The following is a 23,787-nucleotide window of genomic DNA, read 5'->3' as shown; positions in this document are numbered from 1 at the left end:
TTCTGGCACTGTAAAGTACGGCTAACTCTGGATAAAGAAATAATGAAAGAAAGACAGACATGATATTAGTTCATTGCAAATCAACCAGGGTACTGTGGGTCAGCAAAAAGTTCCTTCAATTCAATCCAGGCACATTAGGTTGGACATTAATACATGGCAAGTGGGAACAGCTTGCAAATAGCTTTGCAAATTAAAGAAGCATAATCTTCCCTTCTCGTTAAAAAGCTGGAGTTCATGGATACTAATTCAGGAGTCTTCCTCATTGACTTAAAAGCTCCGATGTACCTGTCAAAAATGATTAGAAAAATAAATTGGATAGGGTGCTTAAAATGATTTTTAATAAATATAGCAGGCGGTGTAAAATATTAATTTTTAATGGTGTTGTTTCTGCCTATCAAGGACAAAGGAAGAACTGGTCATGTTCCTAATTCAGGAATAGCAGCTGCGAACAAGACACATCGGTTTGTTTGGGTGAAAATAAAAAACATCAAGATTCAACTCTGCTGTCGACCGATGGAATAGTGAGTGATCCAGACCTGCACTGGGGAGCGCTGATCAATAAGAATGACATTACATTTGTCAAGATTAATTCTGTAAGTAGTCCCTTGTCTTTCTCAACACAGTCCAGCAGATGTGACATTGTTTGAAACAATCGCCGGGTACACAATAGCGCAGCATTGGCACAGAACGTTATGTTATGGGAAAAGGGCCAGTGGTAATATCCTCAGTATCAAAATCTGAGTAGCTCTACACTGAAAGAAATAGGGGTGCTCCTGGGCACCCCATTCCATGTCTCTACAAAAATAAAAGCAATTCCTAAAACGATGTACGATTAGTGCACATGGAATCGGCTGGCATGAATATTAAAATCCAAATCTATTTTCAGAACACATCTCAAATGTTTCCAAGCCTCTTTCAAAATGGTCAGCACCTACAGAAATAACTAAGCCTGTTCTTTCCGATGTTAATGCAATCAGTCGCATTCACTTGATTGTATTAATTAAGCCGCAACTCCTGATCAATTTTTGATGACCCCAATCACAGTGTCATTTCCGAACTTGCTCAGGGCCATTTCAGTACGGCGCACATTAAGGGAAGCTAATTGGTGGGATTCAAATATGGCCCGGAATATTACTACCGTTCACGTCGACGGGATTTTCCCATCCCGCCGCAGCGAACGGAGATTTGGCTGGCCGCCAAATTCTCCGACCTCGCTGCAGCGGGAGCGTGGCATGAACAGGCGGTAAGATCGCACCCCTGGTATTTTTACAAGGTAGGCATGGAGTTGGGAGGGAAAAGCACATTTTAGAGAGGAGAGGCAGGTTAGTGATGAGGCATAATAAGAACAAAAAATGTTGTAAAAACTCAGCAGGTCTGGCAGCATCTGAGGAGACAGTAGTCTGTTTGACTCTTCATTTTTGCTGTATTTTTAGTTAAGTGCTGAGGCAATAGTCTGCAAGGGCAGTGGGGTCAAAGAAAACCTATTGAGAAGGGGGTGGTGAGAGCACGTTTGAAAGTGATGGGGTCAATGCCAGGGACAGATAATGTTAAAATTAGCAGCTAACATACAGACCAGGAAGGGAAATTTGGTGGCCAGCAATTCAGTGGGACTATGATCAGTGGGGCAAGTGGTCAATTATCCATAAAGAAAGCTAACAAATGTCTATATTGGGCCCCAAACTTTTAGATTTGTCTGGCATTATTACCTCAGAACAACAGGAACTCTGGTCAGTCCCGCTCGATGTGGAATGGTGCCCCTCAAGCAATAACCCTGGTGACAGCCTAGTGACCTGTTCTGGGAATTATTAGCTATGGAAACATATGAAAGTCTGCCTTAGTGCACCACGAGATGCGGGAAGAGAATTGGAATATGTTGAAAACACTAAATGTTGCTGGCAGAAAAAATAATGTCAAATGGAATCATAGAAAGAATCATAGAATCATAGAAACCCTACAGTGCAGAAAGAGGCCATTCGGCCCATTGAGTCTGCACCGGCAGCAATCCCATCCAGGCCCTATCCCCATATATTTACCCCGCTAATCCCTCTAACCTACGCATCCTGGGACTCTAAGGGGTGATTTAACTTGGCCAATCAACCTAACCCGCACACCTTTGGAGTGTGAGAGGAAACCGGAGCTCCTGGAGGAAACCCATGCAGACACACGGAGAACATGCAAACTCCACACAGACAGTGACCCAAGCCAGGAATTGAACCCAGGTCCCTGGAGTTGTGAAGCAGCAGTGTTAACCACTGTCCGCCCCAGGCTTTCATTTCAACGTAGGCTTTCATTTCAAAAGAGTTGAAAAAGAAAGGAATTGAAGTTATACTATAGTTGAATCAGGTTCTGGTTCAACTACAGCTGGGGTACTATGTTCAGTTCTGGATACCACACCTCAAGAAGAATATATTGGCCTCAGAAAAGGAGTAGCACATGTTCATCAGAATGATACTGGGGTTAAATTATAAGAGAGTTTGCCTAGCATAGGCCTGTATTTCCTTGAATGTGGAAGATTAAGGAGTGATCTACTTGAAGTATTTCAGATACTTAAAGGATTTGCTAGGGTCGATACAGAGAAGCAATTTCCTCTGTTGGCAAGTCCAGACAAGGGGCATAACCTTAACATTTGAGCTCGGTTTTTCAATGGTGATGTCAAGAAGTGGAGATGCCGGCGTTGGACTGGGGTAAACACAGTAAGAAGTTTAACAACACCAGGTTAAAGTCCAACAGGTTTATTTGGTAGCAAAAGCCACACAAGCTTTCGGAGCTCTTAACCCCTTCTTCAGGTGAGTGGGAATTCTGTTCACAAACAGAGCTTATAATTGTATTCGCATTCCAACCATTATTCATGTAAATTGAATCTGTGTCTCTATATGCTCTGTTTGTGAACAGAATTTCCACTCACCTGAAGAAGGGGCTAAGAGCTCCGAAAGCTTGTGTGGCTTTTGCTACCAAATAAACCTGTTGGACTTTAACCTGGTGTCGTTAAACTTCTTACGATGTCAAGAAGAACAGCTTTACAAAGGGGAGGCAGGAATCTGGAATTTGCACCCTCCTTTGGGGCCATGTCAATGAAAGTTTTCAACACTGAGATTGATGAATTATTGTTAGGTAAGGATATTATGGAACATGAAGCCAATGTAATCTAACTAAACCACTGAAGAGGTTTAAGTGGCCATAGGGCCTACTCCTATTTGTCTCTTCCCATGTTCCAATGCACCATTGGCCACGTCAAGTCTTCGCATAACAGCTCCATTGTTTACCATGCATATTTTAGCGGGACACATAATAACCCTGCAACTCATAGCTAAAAACTGTGTTAAAGTGACACATTCAAAGCAATTCACCCACAGGACGATTGGGGCCGGGTTTTCCAATCCCACCAAAGTGCATGAGGGTTTTGTATGGCTTGCCCACCCCGCTGCTGGGGAGCCCACTGTGGAGGAGACGACTTCGGCGAGACTGGAAGATCCCGCTGGCAGGAAGGGGCCAAAAAATCCCACCCTGTAACACATCCTAATTGCGTAATGATTCTTCATTTACTGACACGCATAGAATCCTACAGTGCAGAAGGAGGTCATTCAGCCCATCGAGTCTGCCCCAACCAGAATCCCACCCAGGCCCTATCCCCATAACCCCATGCATTTACCCAACTAGTCCCCCGACACTAAGGGGCAATTTAGCATGACCAATCCACCTAACTCATACATCTTTGGACTGTGGGAGGAAACCGGAGCACCCGAAGGAAACCCACTCAGACACCAGGAGAATGTGCAAACTCCTCACAGACAGTGACCCGAGCCGGGAATTGATCCCAGGGCTCTGGCACTGTGAAGCAGCAGCGCTAACCACTGTGCCACCATGCCGCCCTATAATGGCCTCCAGATTGGTTTCACATATGTCAAAACTTCTTGCGGGTAATTTTGATTTTATATTATCACAGAATGTGTGATAGAAAATCAGAAGCTTGTTTTATCACTCTCTAAGTGTGTATTTCCATTGACTCGGGATCATACAAAATGGTTACTTAGCTCTTTGAATAGCAATTAGTTGCTGCGCAACACTAAAATCCCTTCCCCCATTTTAATACTTATTTCTCCTGCAGCAAAACATGAGTCTTCTATGATTTTTCCCACTATAACATTGGTGGTACCTTTTTTTCCCTTTCCTTTCAGAAGTTGTTGCAATTACTCTGAAGGTGGTGCTGCTACACTGACCTTAGATGCATAAGAAACTTGAAGATATTTGTGTGTAGCGAGTGTGACTTGGGACTCCCGAGTCAGTCCTGCCAGTGGATAGAACTGCAGCATTATTACACAATGCTATTTTAACAAGCTCATTACATTGGCTTGTAGGAAAACAAGGTTGTTATCATATGCCTGACAAATATTTTTAAAATCTGTGTAAAGATTCACACTTACTTTCCCCTCCGGGTGAAGTAATTAAGCTTTTTATTTTCAGCATTGCATCCGTGTCGTTGGCATGCTGCTGGTGTTATTGATTGCCAGGTCCTGCATATCATTGCCTTCATGACATCCTTGTCATGGTGGGACAATATGACATCCTTCCTTTATTTCATTTCCTACAATAGCTGCTTAATGAGCTCACCATCAAAGCAGGTTTCACTTATGCGACCAGCCTTCTTTATTAGCATGCTGATGCATTCTAAATTACTCTGCCTTCCGCTGCCTTTGAATCTGCCTCCTTTATATTGCCACTTTAAAAATAATCTTCAGGCAAGATTTGCCCCTCAGAAGCACTGTAAGATAATTTGAGTGGAAGTTGGAAGCTTTCACACAGCTCAAGATTCCACGCTCCATCTATAAGCCATCGAAGGGCCTACTGTATCCCAGGCCTTTTAGGTTGCCTTTAAGGCACTCCAATGTTCAGTGTCCACATGATTGTTCCCAATGGAAGGCCTTCGAATCCGTGGCATGTAAATTAACCCCAAGAGAAAAATGGGGTGCAGAGAGATGATGTCAGGACCCATTTCTGGGAGACCCAGGGAAATCAGACCGTTCAGTGATTAGTTTAAGATTTAAATTAAGGTCCACCAAGTCTGAAACAAAATTTAAAAATTAGCATTGAGGGTGGCCTCACTCGTCCTGAAACCGTAAAATCCCGCCTGAGGTAAACAGACCTTCCCATTGTCTGCCCCTTGCCTGCTCTGATTCCTGTGGCAGGCTGGGCGATAACATTCTGACCTTAGAATCTGACAAAACCACCAGCACTGACTCCAGATGTATATATCTAGAAATGTTGCACCCGTAGAATCATAGATTGGTTAGAGTATAGAAGAAGGCCATTTGACCCATCATGTCCCTGACAGCTCTCTGTAAGGCCAAGTTAGCGAGTCACATTCTCTCACTCTTTCTCCATAGCCACGCAAACTCTTTCTCTTCAGATAGCCATCCAATATCCTTTTGAAAGCCACAATTGCATCTGCTTCCCCCGCACCCTCAGACAGTACATCCAGATCCGAATCACACGCTGTGATATAAAGAGTTAGCAGATGAGATATTCTGGTCTATGACATAGATAAAGATGTACCACTGACAGCCATGTATTTGACTCTCTCGGCAGAGGTTGCAACCATGCCTAGGAGCTATGTGCCTATTCTGTAATACTAAGCAGATACCAGAGGATTCTATATTCTGTAAATGTGAGGTCATCCATTTTGGTAGGAATAACAGCAAAATGGACTTTTATTTAAATGGTAAAAAATTGAAGGATGCTGCTGTGCAGAGGGACTGGGTGTGCTTGTGCATGAATCGCAATAATTTGGTTTGCAGGTGCCAGCAGGTAATTAAGAAGGCAAATGGAATTTTGTCCTCCATTGCTAGAGGAATAGAATTTAAAAGCAGGGAGGTTGTGTTGCAGCTGTATAAGGTTCTGGTGAGGCCACACCTGGAGTACTGTGTACAATTATAGTCTCCTTACTTGAGAAAGGATATACTGGCACTGGAGGGGGTGCAGAGATTCACTAGGTTGATTCCAGAGTTGAGAGGGTTGGCTTATGAGGAGAGACTGAGTAGACTGGGACTATTCTCATTGGAATTTAGAAGAACGTGGGGGGATCTTATCGAAACATATAAATAATCTCCAGATATTAAATAATGTATTGTTTTCCTTTGTAAATATGACAGGCTGAATTATTGTACTATATATTTCTTTCTAAGTATATAGTGTTGTTCAATTAAAAGCGGAAAGTACAGGACAACGCATCGTATTCAATTTTGGCAGCATTAACCACTCCTGGTTAGGTTATTGAGACAATCTGATGCAGAGTACTGTCACTTTGCTATTCCCCAACATCACCACCTTCATCTATAACTGCTGAAAACACCTGTTGAGGGTAGCGGGGGTGTGGGGGGTGGAGGGTGGGGGGAGGGGGGCTATGTGATCCTCGCCAATGAGAACCTTCACCGGAGAGGCCGTAAAGGCAAGTGAGCCTGGACGATTGCAACCAGGGCTCACTATTAATATTTAAATTATACTTTAAATAGGATTTAAATATTGAGATTAGCCTCGCACTCAAAAAGGGCGAGAGGCAAGAAATCAGGCGCGAACCCAATTTTTCGGCTTTCTCATGATCTTACCGGCTCGCCTCGCCCATCGGCTAGCCGGGCAAGATGGTTTGATCCTTTGTGTCTGGAGTGTCAGCTGATGTTAGGCTCCTCACTCGGCTGTAATTTTGTGGGCCACAGACTGTGAGTTGTATCACGTTTTCTTTTCCTCCACTGTGATCTCACTAGCCACAAAGGAACTTCACAGTCTTTCGATATATTGCCCCTAGTTTTCCAATTCTGGGTCAAATGGCTCAATCTTTCCAATTAAAGACATTTTTGTATGGCATATGTACCTAGCTTCTTCATAGCTTCAACAATCACTCTCCTCCCCCTTTAACTGCGCACTGCAACCTCCTGATGGCTAACAAAGTTTTTCCTCATTGCCAGTGTAGTAAAGCCAAAGGCGACTCTGTGGTGAACCATCGTTGGTTACCACTGTGGGGTTGTTCTAATGTTGTTGTTGGGCTAGGGTGTTCACACTGTGGGGTTGTTATAATGTTGTTGTTGGGCTAGGGTGTTTACACTGTGGGATTAACACACCTGTGGTTGTGGCTGTTGTGGCACATCCCAGTCGGGCCCCGCCTCCTGGGAGAGGTATAAGACCCCCTGCTCGGACGGGACCCCTTCAGTCTGGAGTGGTGTACTTGTGTTCTAATAGTTCCATTGTTAGACAATAAAAGCCTTCAGTTACCGAAGCCTTGTGTCTTGTGCTCGATTGACGTGCATCAATTTTATTGTCTAACACTAAACTCTCGACGGAAAGGAGAGTATGGAACAAATGCTAAAGCCAGAGCGTCTGACGCTGGATCCACGTGCGGTCGGCGCCTCTAACACCTTCGACCACTGGCTGAAGTGTTTTGAGGACTACCTGGCAGCCGCTGCAGCGGTCATCACAGATGACGACAGACTCCAGGTCCTCCATGCGAGGGTAAGCGACACTGTCTACCTCGCGATCCGTGCGGCCACCACTTACCCGAGGGCCCTCGAGCTTTTAAAAAAGCGCTACACGAGACCTCCCAACGAGATCCACGCTCGTTACCTCCTCGCTACACGACGTCGGCAGTCGGGCGAAACCATGGAGGATTACGCCAATGAGCTCTTGCAGCTTGCCAGGGGCTGCGACTGCAAAGCTGTGTCGGCTGAGCAGTACATGTACGACCTCGCCCGAGATGCGTTTGTGGCAGGGGTAGGGTCTTCGTACATCCGTCTCAAGCTGTTGGAGAAGGGGAATCTCAACCTGACCCAAGCTATGGAGATGGCTGAAATGCTTGAGGCGACTTCGAAGAGCTTGGTCCTGTATCCGGAGGACCACGTGGAGACAACGTGGCAGGAGCAGTCACAAATCCCTCCTCGCCCCACGGGCTCGAAGTGCAGTATTATGGCGTGCTCCCATATAGACCCGACGACGGCGGCAGCCCCAGGCGGCCCGCGGTGCTACGTCTGCGGAGGAGCCAAGCATCCACGGCAAAAGTGTCCTGCTAAAGCGGTGGTCTGTAATCAATGCGGTAAAAAGGGGCACTACGCGAAAGTCTGCAGATCGAAGCCCAAGAACGGCAGTGCAGCCTGTGACCCTCCAGAACGGGGATCATGACCATCGACGTCGAAGTGCCCACGAGGTCCGTCCACGTGCGAGTCCAGGACGACGCCATTGTGGTCGGCGGAGTCGGAGGGAGATGACCACCAGGAGTCGCTACACTTGGCGCCCTCAACCATGTGCGATTCATGGGGGCGGCCATCTTGGTCGACGACGACCTGGAGCGACCAGCAGGGGTCCTCAGCATCGACCTCAGCTGCCTGCAGTGACGTCCAAGGGCCAACGGTGGCGTCGATCACCCTGAACCAGGCTAAGCATCACAGGCTTGACTGTTCAATGATGAACATTAAGGTAAATGGTCGTACAGTTTATTGTCTGTTTGACAGCGGGAGCACTGAGAGCTTTATTCACCCTGACACTGTAAAGAGGTGTGGACTCCAGGTTCTACCTGCCAAACAGACAATTTCTATGGCATCACGGTCCCGATCTGTACCGATCCAAGGACGTTGTGTGGTAACTCTGAAAGTGCAGGGCACAATTTACGAGCGATACAGGCTCCTTGTGTTGCCGCATCTTTGCGCACCAATTCTCCTCGGACTAAACTTTATGGCCCACATGAAGAGTGTGATCCTACAGTACGGTAGGCCACTCCCTTCGCTGACAGTAGGGGACCAGCTGCAGCCTCCAAATTGTCCAAAGCGCCCCGCATGCAATCTTTCCACATTAAAGATCACCACACCCTCTTTATTTAAGAATCTGGTACCAGGCCGCAAGCCCATCGCTACTAAAAGTAGGCGTTACAGCGCTGAAGATCGGATCTTCATCAGATCTGAGGTTCAGCGGCTCCTCAAAGAAGGGATCATACAGCCCAGCGTTAGTCCATGGAGAGCACAGGTCGTGGTGGTTAAGAGCGGGAACAAACCCCGGATGGTCATTGATTACAGTCAGACCATTAATCGATATACGCAGCTGGATGCGTATCCTCTCCTGCGCATATCTGATATGGTCAATCAGATTGCGCAGTACCGGGTGTTCTCCACCATAGACCTTAAGTCCGCCTACCACCAACTCCCCATCCGCCCAGAGGACCGACATTACACGGCTTTTGAGGCGGATGGTCGTCTGTATCAGTTTCTTAGGGTTCCATTTGGTGTCACCAATGGGGTCTCGGTCTTCCAGCGTGCTATGGACCGAATGGTGGACCAGAACGGGCTGCGGGCTACCTTCCCGTACCTGGATAATGTCACCATCTGCGGCCGTGATCAGCAGGACCATGACACAAATCTCCAGAACTTTTTGCGCACTGCATCTCGCCTGAATCTGACCTACAACAGGGAGAAGTGTGTATTCCGTACGCGCCGGTTAGCCATCCTGGGATACGTAGTGGAAAACGGGGTCATTGGCCCTGATCCCGACCGTATGCGCCCCCTTGCTGAACTTCCTTTGCCCGCTAGTGCAAAAGCACTGAGGAGATGCCTAGGCTTCTTCTCTTATTATGCGCAGTGGGTCCCCAACTACGCGGACAAAGCCCGTCCGCTTATTAAGTCCACGACTTTTCCACTCACGCCAGAGGCCCAATTGGCCTTCAAGGCATTGAAACGCGACATTGCGAAAGCCACGATGCACGCGGTGGACGAATCCATCCCTTTTCAGGTGGAAAGTGATGCATCTGATTTCGCCCTGGCCGCCACACTAAACCAGGCAGGCAGGCCCGTCGCGTTTTTTTCCCGCACCCTTCAAGGTCCCGAAATTCGGCATTCAGCGGTGGAAAAGGAGGCTCAGGCCATTGTGGAGGCCGTCAGACACTGGCGCCATTACCTGGCGGGGAAGCGGTTCACTCTGATCACGGACCAACGGTCCGTGGCGTTTATGTTCAATAACACACAGAGGGGCAAGATCAAGAATGACAAGATCTTGCGGTGGAGAATTGAGCTCTCCACCTATAATTACGATATTATGTATCGTCCAGGGAAACTCAATGAGCCCAACGGATGCCCTCTCGCGCGGAACATGCGCTACTATGCAGGTGGACCGCTTGAACGCCCTCCATAATGACCTGTGCCATCCTGGGGTCACTCGGCTCTACCACTTCATCAAAGCCCGCAACCTGCCTTACTCGGTGGAGGACGTCAGGTCAGTGACGAGGAGCTGTCGGATTTGCGCGGAATGCAAACCGCACTTTTACCGACCTGACCGGGCACATTTGGTCAAGGCCACTCGCCCCTTCGAGAGGCTGAGTGTGGATTTTAAGGGCCCCCTTCCCTCAACAGACCGGAACGTGTACTTTCTTAACATCATAGACGAGTACTCCCGGTTCCCGTTTGTTGTCCCCTGTGCGGACACGTCGACTGCCACGGTGACCAAGGCATTCCGTGATCTTTTTACCCTGTTCGGGTACCCCAGCTATATACATAGCGACAGGGGCTCGTCGTTCATGAGTAATGACTTGAGGCAATTCCTGCTCTCATACGGGATTGCCTCTAGTAGGACCACGAGTTACAACCCTAGGGGCAATGGACAGGTGGAAAGAGAGAATGCTACAGTCTGGAAGGCTGTCCTATTGGCGCTGAAGTCCAAAGGCCTTCCAGTCTCCCATTGGCAGGAGGTCCTCCCAAATGCGCTTCACTCCATTCGCTCCCTCCTGTGTACGGCAACCAATGCTACTCCCCACGAGAGGATGTTCTCATTCCCTCAGAAGTCGTCCTCGGGGATATCTTTACCAGCCTGGTTGACGTACCCAGGACCCGTCCTTCTGCGGCGACATGTAAGGGCCCGCAAGTCCGACCCCTTGGTCGAACCGGTCCACCTCCTCCACGCCAACCCTCAGTATGCCTATGTGGCATATCCTGACGGGCGAGAGGACACAGTCTCGATCCGAGACCTGGCGCCCGCAGGGGACGTAGCAACTCCTGTCGCTCCCATACCCCCAGTCACGAATCCCCTATCTCTTATTTCTCCCCCGGACGTGGCGCGGTCAGCACCGGGACCAGTGCATAACAGTTATACTCCACTGTACAGCTTGCCTGAGACTCGGAGATTGGCGCCATTGCAGAATGTACCGGGATCCCCTGCACTACCGCTTCATCAGGGTCAACCGGCCTGTGAGTCCGCGAGAGGACAGCCGGACGCTGTTTTGGAGAGAACGCCACCGCAAGCACCTGCTCCGGTGTCACCGCCGGTATTGAGGAGGTCACAACGACGGTGCGGTCCTCCAGACCGTCTGGACTTGTAGATTGTTGACTTTTTTTTAATATATAGTCTGTTTTCGCACCCCGCCGGCCTTTGTTCTCAAAGGAGGGGTGAATGTGGTGAACCATCGTTGGTTCCCACTGTGGGGTTGTTCTAATGTTGTTGTTGGGCTAGGGTGTTCACACTGTGGGGTTGTTCTAATGTTGTTGTTGGGCTAGGGTGTTCACACTGTGGGGTTGTTCTAATGTTGTTGTTGGGCTAGGGTGGGATTAATACACCTGTGGTGGTTGCTGTTGTGGCACATCCCAGTCGGGCCCCGCCTCCTGGGAGAGGTATAAGACCCCCTGCTCGGGCGGGACCCCTTCAGTCTGGAATGGTGTACTCGTGTTCTAATAGTTCCATTGTTAGACAATAAAAGCCTTCAGTTACCGAAGCCTTGTGTCTTGTGCTCGATTGACGTGCATCAGACTCATTGTGGCTTTAAGTAATCATTGATTTATTAACAATAATATATATATATATACAAACAAGGGTCTAACAGAATTGTAATATACGGCTACTCTGTTCTCCGCCCTGGCTCCAACTGAGGTTCCACCCCATCCCAGGGCATGCGCCCTTGCTCCTGATTGCCTAGCCTTCCTACGCAGCCTCTCCCATAGGGTCCGGCCCAATCACGTGGCCCTCAAAGGATTGCCCTCTTAAAGGGGCCATGTTACCACACTGACATTATACTCCATCTGCTAATCCTTTGCCCACTCACTTAATCGACATCTTTTTGTGGACTCTTGTGCCAAACCCATCAGTCAAATGGCAGGCTTTGAGCTTACGTGGTGAGCATGGTCCTTATTAAACAGATTCAGGACAGGTTAAGGTCCCTGTGCAGCTAACCCTCTTTGTTTGGGCCATGTGCAGTACAAACCCCTTATGCCCTTGTCAAAAGACACAAACAATGCTGCATGCTACCGAGGCGTGTCCCTTCTACAGACTAAATGGCGGACTAATCCTTAACCCAGCAAATGAGGAGGTTTTCCCTGGGTTTTGGGGCTTTGTATTTGTTAAATACATAAATAAAAGCAGACTCTTAACCTCCTCTTGATAATTTACTTTCCTATCTATCTTGGTGTCAGGGGCAAATTTAGTTACCATACATTCAGTCCTCTCATCCACATTATTGGTACAGATATAATCTTGTCAGGTCACAGACTCAAATAATGCTCTTTGCTTAAAATTAGCAATTTAATACTAATTAGAATCAAACTAACGGCTGTGCTTTGCAGGCACCAGAAACAGGGTTGAACTAGTGAGATGTATCACAGTCAGAAACTTTGTAACAAAAAGACAGAAGGACAATTTTAATCCATCATCTCTGGGTAGGATCTAAGTCCAAGTTTGAGAGGCAAATTCTAACTCACTGTGCCACCTGGGATTCTTTGGTGTTATGTGTTACAGCAGACTTATCTAACCTTTTCGCACAGGGGGGCACTTTTCAATTTTTTGCACACTCAGGGGAAGCAATGAATAAATTTTGGAGTGATAGAGCGAGATTTTCCGGCTGCTCTCGCCCCAAGACCAGAAAATCACTCCTGAGGTCAACGGACCTTTGCATGATCCTGTCCCGCCCGCTATGATTCCCCTGGAGGGCGGGATGGCAAAATTCCACCCATAGTGTTTGAAGCAACATTAAACATGATTTTTATTTAAAAAGCTGACATGTCAAAAGAAACAAACTTGCTGAGAATTAAAATGAGAAAGAATTAGAAAAATGACCAATAAAGTGTGACAGGGTGAGAGTGTGTCTGTCCACCTCACCTCCCCCACACTCAGGGAGCTCACCCACTCACCCTCACCCACTGTAAGAGTGCCTGTTGGTGTGTGGGGGTGAGAGTTAATGAGAAAACTGAGACTGAAACTGAGACCCCCTCCCTCTCACTCCTTCCCCCCACCCCACCACTCTCTCTCCTTCTCTCACACACAGGTATCCCTCACACTCACCCCACACAAACACACTCACTCACTCAGCCACTTTCACACTCACTCAGTCCCCCAATCTCACACTCACCCACCCTCACTCACTTGCCCACTAAGTTGGCTGGAGGTGGGTGGGGAGTTGGGAATTAGGGAAGGGGGACCTGAAGTGAGGCCTGAGGCCTAGCTGTGCCCAAATATGTGTGCCTGCAAAGGGAAATGTCGAGAACCAGGAGAATATAGGGTGCGGAGAGAACATGGGGGAACACGGGGAGAACATGGGGGAACACGGGAAGAACATGGGGGAACATGGGGAGAACTAAAGGAATAAGGCCAGAGCTGGACCAGAACACAGGAGTGAGGGAAAATGGCTGGAGCCACAGGAAAGTATGGCAAGCAGAAGGCCCACATCCTCCAGTCTCTGTTTCTTCACATACTCGCAGCTGCCACTGTTCGTAACTTATTTCCCTCCTGCATTTTCTCCTGATAGGTTCAATGGGCTCACTATTTGAGCCTATTGGCTCCAAATGCAGGAGAGAAACACACAGCCATGGGAGGAGCAGTCTGCAGTCCGCAGAAATCTTCAAATAAACTGGCCTATACTGACATTTTCAGCAATCACTCTGTGGGTCACGTAGAGGGGCTTTGAACCACAGTGCGGCCCACGGACCGGGGGCTTGGCCAAGTCTGTTCAAAAGGAACTTGCTATTCAACGAGTTCAGCGCTTTTAAAGTATATTGATTAGTGTCACAAGTAGGTTTACATTAACACTGCAATGAAGTTACTGTGAAAATCCCCGAGTCGCCACACTCCGGCGCCTGTTCGGGTACACTGAGGGAGAATTTAGCCAACGCATCTAACCAGCACAATGCAGGAGGCAGCCTCAGACTGAATCTGAATTGATGAATGTTCATCCCTGCTCCACCGCAGGTTCTGCAACTGTACAATCCCGGGGTGCATGGAAACCAATTTACGGTTCATTACAGCACAAATTAGAAAGGCTATATTCAAATCATGCAGGGCTTTGGCAGCTAAGGTCCATGTGCGGTTTCTCTCCACGTTTTGTTTGTCTTCTGATCAGTGCAGAAGCAATTCCAAACAGAGTGTTTGTGAAGGTTATGTAAAAGATAAAGAGTTGGGATTTATTTATAATGATTCAGTCACTGTTGGGAAAGAGCTGAACAAATGGCACTTCAAATTAAGTTGCTGTAAATGATCAGAATATACTTTCTCATATTAGATCAGAGACTGCTGGCCGGAACGCGTACCTAGTTTGCATAGACTGCAGCCCTGAAACTCCTCCAGTTAATTACTGATCAGCGACGACAGCGATTACTGTACCACAGCCATCAGAGAATTTAGCGCTTCATTGGTGCTCTTTCTTATTTCCTTCAAATTTGTTTCTCATTCGGCCAAATTAAAAACCATACGAACCACACACCAGCCTGCTTTTCGTGGGCTGCGTTAACACCCCTGACTGAATTAAAATGAGGAAGGAGCGATAGCTTTTGATTTTCCCAGCGGAGGGCCCTTCACTTATGTGGTGAGCTGCAGCTGCTCCAGAGCACCTCAGCATGAAGCAAAATATTGTTATTTGAATTATGGCTAATCAGGAGCAGCAGCTATAGCACCACGCCTGTGCCTGGTCTTTTATATGCAGCCTTACTCATCTGTTCCCAGTTTGCGTGTCTGCTGTGCGCTGTCTTTTAATTAGCGCTTTTACCGTCTTGGCTTCACAGGAGCAGACCAGTAACAAACCTTGACTCAAATGTACCAAACATATCAAAGGCGTGCATTGAAAAGGCAACAAATTCCAGTCAGATGCAGCAGCGCCTTTCCAAACTCATTATCAATTAAATGACCAGTTTCCCCCGTAAACTCACCCTTCTCTCCACCAAAGGATATCATGCTGTCTTTGTTTGGTAGCACGGTGGCACAGTGGTTAGCACTGCTGCCTCATAGCAAGAAGTTTAACAACACCAGGTTAAAGTCCAACAGGTTTATTTGGTAGCAAAAGCCACACAAGCTTTCGAGGCTCTGAGCCCCTTCTTCAGGTGAGTGGGAATTCTGTTCACAAACAGAACTTATAAGACACAGACTCAATTTACATGAATAATGGTTGGAATGCGAATACTTACAACTAATCCAGTCTTTAAGAAACAAAACAATGGGAGTGGAGAGAGCATCAAGACAGGCTAAAAAGATGTGTATTGCCTCATAGCGCCAGGGACCCGGATTCACTTCTGGCTTTGGGAGATTGTCTGTGTGGAACTTGCACGCTCTCCCCGTGTGTGTATGTGTGTGTTTCCTCCGGGTGCTCCAGTTTCCTCCCACACTCCAAAGATGTTGCAGGTTAGGTGGATTGGCCATGCTGAATTGCCCCCTCAGAGTCAGGGGGGTTAGCAAGGTAAATACATGGGGTTACAGGGATAGAGCCCGGGTAGGATTGTTGTCGGTGCAGACTCGATGGGCCGAATGCACTGTAGGGATTCTATGATACTGTAACAAAGCAACAGCAATGCATCAAATGTTGGCCAACTACATAATGTACTGCGAGCATATTCATTCCTTTTACTCGGAACTGTCATCTTTTGTGTTACCGAGTCATGCAGCTGTGTGGCCATGTCACATACTCATCATCACTCAGTATTGCAAGGATGTGCGGGTTAGGTTGATTGGCCATGCTAAAATTGCCCCTTAGTGTCCTGGGAGATTAGAGGGATTAGCGGGTAAAATATGTAGGGATATGGGGGTAGGGCCTGAGTGGGATTGTGGTCGGTGCAGACTCGATGGGCCGAATGGCCTCTTTCTGTACTGTAGGGTTTCTATGATTTCTATGAAGGGCATTGCGTATCATTGAATGGCCCACTTGCCCAGGTTTCAAAATTATGGTTTGGGGCTGGGCTCGGATGAGTTCACATCTTCAATCTGCGCCCACACTGCATAGCTGCAATAGCCACACTATCTGTGACTTTCCAGGGGCCAACGACTGGGAACAATGCCAAATGTTGTCTTCAACAGTGCTAGGTTTTAGGCATTGATTATGATGTGGACTGCCAAATCAAGAACTCTGCAAGCTCTAGGCATTCTACCGTTAAGGATGGGCATCAACTATGAAATCTAGCTGCAAGTCTCTGTTGCAAGACAAACATTATGGGCCAGAATTGTGTCATGATGGTGGTGAAAATACCCAAAATGGCTGAGTTAGCCAGCACCACCCCCTCCCCGAGCCCAGCACCTCTTTGCTATCGGGGCAGACATGGGAGTGCAGTTGGGCTTGGGTTTCATGCATTTATGAATCGTGGAGGTTTCTGCCCATTAAAATCACAAGCTATCACCACTGACTTCTGATTTTTGAAGCGCAGCAGTTTGAATCCTAAAGGGTGCAGAGCAGATAAGGTAAGAGGAGGTACAGGATAGGTAAGGTACCCCTTGAGATAGAATCGTGGACATCTTTGGGAGATGTAAGATGCCCTTATGTGAAGGTAAGGTGCTCTTCACTAAAGGGAAGACACCCTTGAGGTTGTTAGAATTAAAAATGATTATGCACAAACTTATTGAAACTGTCCAGCTATTAAGGAACTGTCAAATTGTCAAAAAACTGTCCAGCTGTTCAGGAAATGTTAAAGCTGTTAAAGCTCTCCAAGTTGTCTAGGTATTGTCCAAGGATACTAGGTGATTGATAAGGTGGGAGCAAACAGGGGCGTGGGGGACACTAGCTGGCATGAGATGGCACTAAGTTGGCATAAGGGGTATGGGATGGGTGGAGGGCATGGGTTTGCTAAGGTTGGCACAGATGGAGCATAGGAAGTGTGTGAGTAGTGAAGTTTGAGGGCTGGTGGAGTGTTTTTTTATTATTTTTAAAAAGTTTTTAAGCACCGTACTGGAGCACGCATACAGGGCTTGTGCTCAGTCCGCGTCTGCATTCATTCCTTGGTCATCTGCCCCGACTCCTATTTTAGACCCCCACCTCTCCCCCACCCTAACCAAAGATCCAAGCTTCTGTTTTATAGTTGCTGTGTGAGGATAACTGGGGGTAACTCCTAACTGTGGTGGGAATGGAGAATCTGGAGTGTTGGAGCAAAGGTCAGCCATGATCTTACTGAATGGTGGAGCAGGCTCGAGGGGCCAGATGACCTACTCCTGCTCCTAGTTCTTATGTTCTTATATTGATCGGCTGTCCATTATGCAGACCATCCCTTGGTCACTCCCACTGGCCTCAAAATGAGGTGTATAACTGGAGGCTAATTCAGTATCACTCGGTTTCCTTTCATGTCAGAGTCGAAAGTTTAAAACTGTGTGGGGAGCAGCTTCATTTTAAACAAAATGTGAAATATTATGTTTTTGATGTTTTGTCTGAAGAACAAACTCATGGTAACAGCAAATCTACTTGCCACAATTGACAATGCTTTCTCTGGGGTTCCTGATGGCCACTCTAGGAGTCTGTTGTTTATAGCTGCATTTCTGTGAAGCTTGCTTTTGTTTTCTCTTTCTCTCTTCTTTGATAGCTGGGATTTTCTTGTCTTCCTGCCTATCCTTAATCTCATTTGATCTCTTTACCTTGAGTATTTGTTCACTTTTGGGCTTGCCCCTGTTCACCTCTGCAGCTGGTGTGTGTGCATGTGTCTGTGCGTCCTTGACTCTCGGAGATTCACCTCTCGCCAGCTTGAAAGGTAACAGACCACTGGCCAGTTGTCGTTTAGCTGTATCGTCAATTTGTTAGCAACCCTGGAGCAAACTGTTCATTCACCTCAATGTAATGTGCATTTCATTAAGTAAGTTGCCTGATGCCTATTAAAAGGTAATTAAGCAAATATTCATGAGCATTATCGCGATGGAGAATTTTGTGGTGGAAGTTCCTTTCACTGTATCAGATTAATATATCCGAGTTGCTTCTTGCAGATTGGGCCTGGAGCTTCTGCTCGGTGGCAGAAGCTCACAGATGAAAGATTCAGGCCTATATTCAGGCCTAAAATTCAGGTTACCCAGAGCTGCTGGAACCTTAATTAAGCCAGCTTCCCAGACAATGGGTTTCTAGGTGCATTCCCACTACAAAGAAGGAATGGCTTGACCGGTTGTCATAGCCCAAAGATATTGTAGATTGTGTGCCAAGTGGCAGCTGAACGGTTAGAGGGGACAGTGAGCCAGAGGCACCCTGAAGGAGGGAAGACCAAGATCTGCTCAAGAGTGTGAAAAGGACCTTGAATTAAGGATGAGGAAGCTGGTTTAAGATCGGTTCTTTCTGTGGAGGGAACACTCTCATTACCTGCACATTTCCAGGATCCCAGAACTTTCTTTCTGACTGCTGCAATGGCTCCACTTTCCAAGGCCTCCACGGGGATGGTGCTTTGGCCTCTTTAGTACTAACCAGAATGCCAACTGCTGAGAATTATTCCTGCTTGACAAAGGACATTTGCGGCACAATGGGTAGTGTCTCGGTCTCTCAGCCAGAAGTTCCAAGACCATCCCAGGACTTGATGGTCAAGGAAGGTGTGTTCATAATGTGGCCAAAACAGGTTAAGTGTCAACCTGCAAAACCCTTCCAAACATGCCAATGCTTGGTGATAAGAGCAGGAGAGACTTCTGGTCAGTCATACTTGATGTGGAATGGTGCCCCTCAAGTTAATTCCTATTCCGGGAATTACTAGCTATGGAAACAGGTGAAAGTCTGCCTTCATCTGCCTTGATGTGGAGATGCCGGCATTGGACTGGGGTAAACACAGTAAGAAGTTTCACAACACCAGGTTAAAGTCGAGCAGTTTTATTTGGTAGCTCAAGCCACAAGCTTTTGGAGCGCTGCTCCTTCATCAGGTAAGTGGGACTTCAGTTCACAAACAGGGCATATAAAGACACAAACTCAATTTACAAAATACTGGTTGGAATGCGAGTCTTTACAGGTAATCAAGTCTTAAAGGTACAGACAATGTCTGTACACATTGTAAACCTGTTGGACTTTAACCTGGTGTTGTGAGACTTCTTACTGTGTTCATCTGCCTTGGCACAGTGGTTAGCACTGCTGCCTCAGAGCGCCAGGAACCCAGGTTCAATTCCAGCTTTGGGTGACTGTGTGGAGTTTACACATTCCCCCCATGTCTACATGGGTTTTCTTCGGGTGCTCCGGTTTCCTCCCACACTCCAAAAATGTGCAGGTTAGATTGGTAAATTGCCCATTAGTTTCCCAAGATGTGGAAGTTAGATGGATTGTCCTTGGGATAGAGCAGGATGGTGAGCCTGGGTAAGAAACTCTGTCAGGCAGTCAGTGCAGACTCGATGGGCTGAAGGGTCTTCTTCTGCACTGTAGGGATTCTATGATTCTATGATGGTGCACCACTAGATGCGGGAAGAGAATAGGAAATGGAAGAAAGGGCTTACATAAACGTCTGCGCTTCCCAAAAAAATGTTAAGTGTTTCAGTTTTTGGATGCCAAAGTGCTCCTTTTACAGCCAGATCTCATTGAAGATGCATACTCAGCTAAATTTTATCAATAATTCCTCAGTAGCAGCATAAGATACTGACTTTTCCTGAAGGCATTGTTCCAATCTCCAGAGTCTCAGCAGATTTTCATTTCTTCAGGTTTATTATCTATTACTAGCCATAACCACAAGATATCAGCTTGATTATTGAAGCTGACAGCTTCAGCCTAGTCAAACCTCCCTGCTTCTTCAAGTTCAAGGGTGTATTTTAATTGCAATCGCTACTTTTCAGGGCAAATCAATCACCCACTTTACTCTAGGCTTCAGATAACTTCCTTCTGGCTGACCTGCTCTTTGTTGAGTTGATCCAGGGTGAGTTGTCTTATCGAGTTTCATTGGGCTGAATCCTAACCGCCAAAAAGCAGGTCGTTTGGGGTCAGCTGAATAATTGCAACACTGACAATCTCAAACCCAGCCTCAACCCATCTCCAACTCACCCATTCCCTGGTTTAATGGAGGCAGAACAAGGGACAGGCAGGCAACATACTCCCAGGAGATGAGTTGTCCATTTAAATATATTAATGGGACTATGACAATACCTTCCAAACCTGCAATGCCTGCCACGTAGAGGGACAAGTGGATGGCACGGTGGTGAACACTGCTTCTTCACAGTGCCAGTGACCCGGGTTCAATTCCGACCTCATGTGACTGTCTGTGTGGAGTCTGCACATTTTCCCCGTGTCTGCGTGGGTTTCCTCCGGGTGCTCCCGTTTTCTCCAACACTCCAAAGATGTGCAAGTTAGTAAGGTTGTCCTTGCTAAATTGCCCATTAGTGTCCAAAGATGTGCAGGTTAGTTGGAATGGCCATGTTAAATTGCCCCTTAGTGTCCAAAGATGTGTGGGTTAGGTAGATTGACCATGGTAAATGCATGGGGTTACGGGGATAGGGCGGAGGGGTAGGCCTGGGTAACAAACTCTTTCAGAGAGTTGGTGTAGACTCAATGGGCCGAATGGCCTACTTCTGCACTGTATGTATTCTATGATTAGATGCATGGGAATGCCACCACCTGCAAGTTCTCTCCAAGTCGCGATATTGCTGCTCCTTCATTGTGGCTGAGTCAAAGTCCTGGGACTCTCTCCCCAACAGCACTGTGGGTGTATCTATATCACTTGGACTACAGCGATTCAAGAAGGTGGCTCACTATCCCCTTCTGAAGTGCAATTACAGATGGACAATAAATGCTGCTCTGGCCAGCACTACCCACATTCCGATGAAAAATTGAAAAAAAAAGACCTCTGATTTAACTTACGTTGCAGGTTTAACCGCAGCTGGCTGACTGTCCCAGGAAAGTCTAATGAATTTTGGCCACCCTCAGAATTCTCTTGTCCCTCCCAGCAACAGTGCCCGCCACTGGCAGCACCACCCATGGTCACAAAAACCACCTTTTTAAATTCCCTTATTAAAACATTTCTCAAGGTGGCATCGAGGGATTTGAACTCTCAGTTCTTCAGATTATTGGTTTCAAATTTATGAATCACTTGCCTGGTGATCTAAGCATGACAGCTATCGCACCCCCACCCTCCCACCCTCTAGCCCCCACGTACTCAGGACAGTCTCAGCCTGTGAGGCTGCAATCTCACATTCTGCTTTAGAATGCAAACTGTAACCTGTGTTCTCTCTGATATTTAATGCATTATTCAGGGAGCCCTGCAAACCTTGCAGGCATTTTACCGAATCTAAATCAGTCTTTCTCTCAAGTGCCAGTCTCTGACTCGCAGATAATAATCCAATCTCTGATCAAATAGACAAGGAATTCTCAGAAATTGCAGGTAGGTGTTAACATCCGCAGCTCAGTGACAAGTGCCTCCTGTCGCAAACCCAGATCCTTTTGTTGTGGGTAAAATATCTGAACTGTTGACCTGCCCATTTTTTCTTGGTGTTACAATGCTTGTCAAATGTTGACATTAATGTGAGGATATGTTTCAGCTGCAGCTGCGGCAGCTCTTCAGGGCTATGTCACTCTTTGCCTTCAATACCTGATAAGCACAAACGCAGGTTAATTTAATGTTAATTACCTTAATCTTGGGCAGGCAATACAAGCTCTGTCTGTAGGTGTATCAGAAGCACTTTTCAGTGTTTCCAGACTTGCAGTGAGGACTTACTCTTGATTTATAGGTATTCTAGTGGCTTTTAATGTGTCCATTCGGCACTTAGACTGAACATCAATTTTTTTCCTTAATTCCGCCAAATGTTTTGTGCTGCTCTATGATGATGAGGCTAGTTCGGAGCAAATTTTTCAGAGGTGGATCACGGCTTCAAGCTTTCAAACAATTGACTTGCGAATTTGCAACAACAGAGTTTGCAGCACAGTGGCTCGAGTCCCTAACTCTGAGTGGTGGTACAGTGGTTAGCCCTGCTGCCTCATAGCGCAAGGGACCCGGGTTTGATTCCTGGCTTGGGTCGCTGTCTGTGCAGAGTCCGCACATTCTCCCTGTCTCTGCGTGGGTTTCCTCCGGGTGTTCTGGTTTCCTCCCACAGCCCAAAGATGTGCGGGTTAGGTGGATTGGCCAAGCTAAATTGTCCCTTAGTGTTGGACTGGCTAGGGTAAATGCATGGGGTTATGCGGACAGGGCCTGGGTGGGATTGTGGTCGGTGCAGACTCGATGGGCTGAATGGCTGGCCTCCTTCTGCACTGTAGCGGTTCTATGATTCCTCCCACAGTCTGAAAGACCTGCTGGTTAGGTGCATTGGCCATACTAAATTCTTCCTCAATGTACCCGAACTAGCGCCTGAGTGTGACGACTCAGGGATTTTCACAGTCACTTCATTGCAATGTGAATGTCAGCCGACTTGTGACACTAATAAATAAATAAAAAGCTCTGGTTTGGATCCAACTCCAGGTACTTGATGGCCACGGAAGGTGCATTCACAACATTGCCAAACAGGTCGACTGTCCGACCTGCAAATTCTTCCAACCTGCTAATGGCAGATGCTAAGAGGGTGTGGAACTCCTGGTCATCCATACTTGATGCAGAATGGTGCCCCCTCAAGCTACAGCCTGTGGATTCAAGCCGGGAGCTGTTCCAGAGAAAAAAATATAGCTGTGGAAAACATAAGCATGTACTTTATCTGCCTCATGTGACCCTCGACACAGGAAGTCTTTTGTAAGTCTAATTCTAATGTTGTAACACTTCTGCTGCCTGAGGGAAGAGTTATGATGTGGAGATGCCGGCGTTGGACTGGGGTAAACACAGTAAGAAGTCTAACAACACCAGGTTAAAGTCCAACACTCCCATTGTTTTGTTTCTTAAAGACTGGATTAGTTGTAAGTATTCGCATTCCAACCATTATTCATGTAAATTGAGTCTGTGTCTTTATAAGTTGTTTGTGAACAGAATTCCCACTCACCTGAAGAAGGGGCTTAGAGCCTCGAAAGCTTGTGTGGCTTTTGCTACCAAATAAACCTGTTGGACTTTAACCTGGTGTTGTTAAACTTCTTACTGAGGGAAGAGTTAGCAAGTTAGAGAAACTGCTTTATCCCTGCACACATCTCCAGAGGTCCAGCCTTACTAACACAATAGCCCACTCTCCACTTCCTTTCAATCTCTTGATATTACTGCATCGCACTTCACCTCCCTCCTGCCTCATGTTTTTACAAGACTCCTGCAACTCTCACATTTTATATGCCGCATACCAGCTATTTGACTATGACAAGCATCTCAAAAATACCAGACAAGAATTTCAATGCCTACTTTCTCATGTTGGAGAGGATAGCACACAGCTAAGGGCAAGAGACTACACCCACCTGCAAATCCAAAAGGGAAAAGCATACTGCTCATTCTGGGACAGGAGGGAATTATAACCATGGTGACTGGCAGAACTGTAGAGTTTTATTTTCATACTTTATCCTTGTTTTTCCCCTTCTTATTTCGATCTCACCTTACATACCCGGCATGACAAAATATAGCTGCTTTCAACAAACATTTCCCTCTCTGATCGCCCTTCATAGCAACATCTCACTCTTGTCCCTTCTTTCTCTACATTTATTTATTAGTGTCATAAGTAGGCTTACATTAACACTGCAGTGAAGTTACTGTGAAAATCCCCCAGTCGTCA

Source organism: Mustelus asterias, chromosome 7, assembly GCF_964213995.1.
Source record: "Mustelus asterias chromosome 7, sMusAst1.hap1.1, whole genome shotgun sequence".
NCBI lineage: Eukaryota > Metazoa > Chordata > Chondrichthyes > Carcharhiniformes > Triakidae > Mustelus > Mustelus asterias.
Note: the sequence above shows the minus strand (reverse complement) of the source record.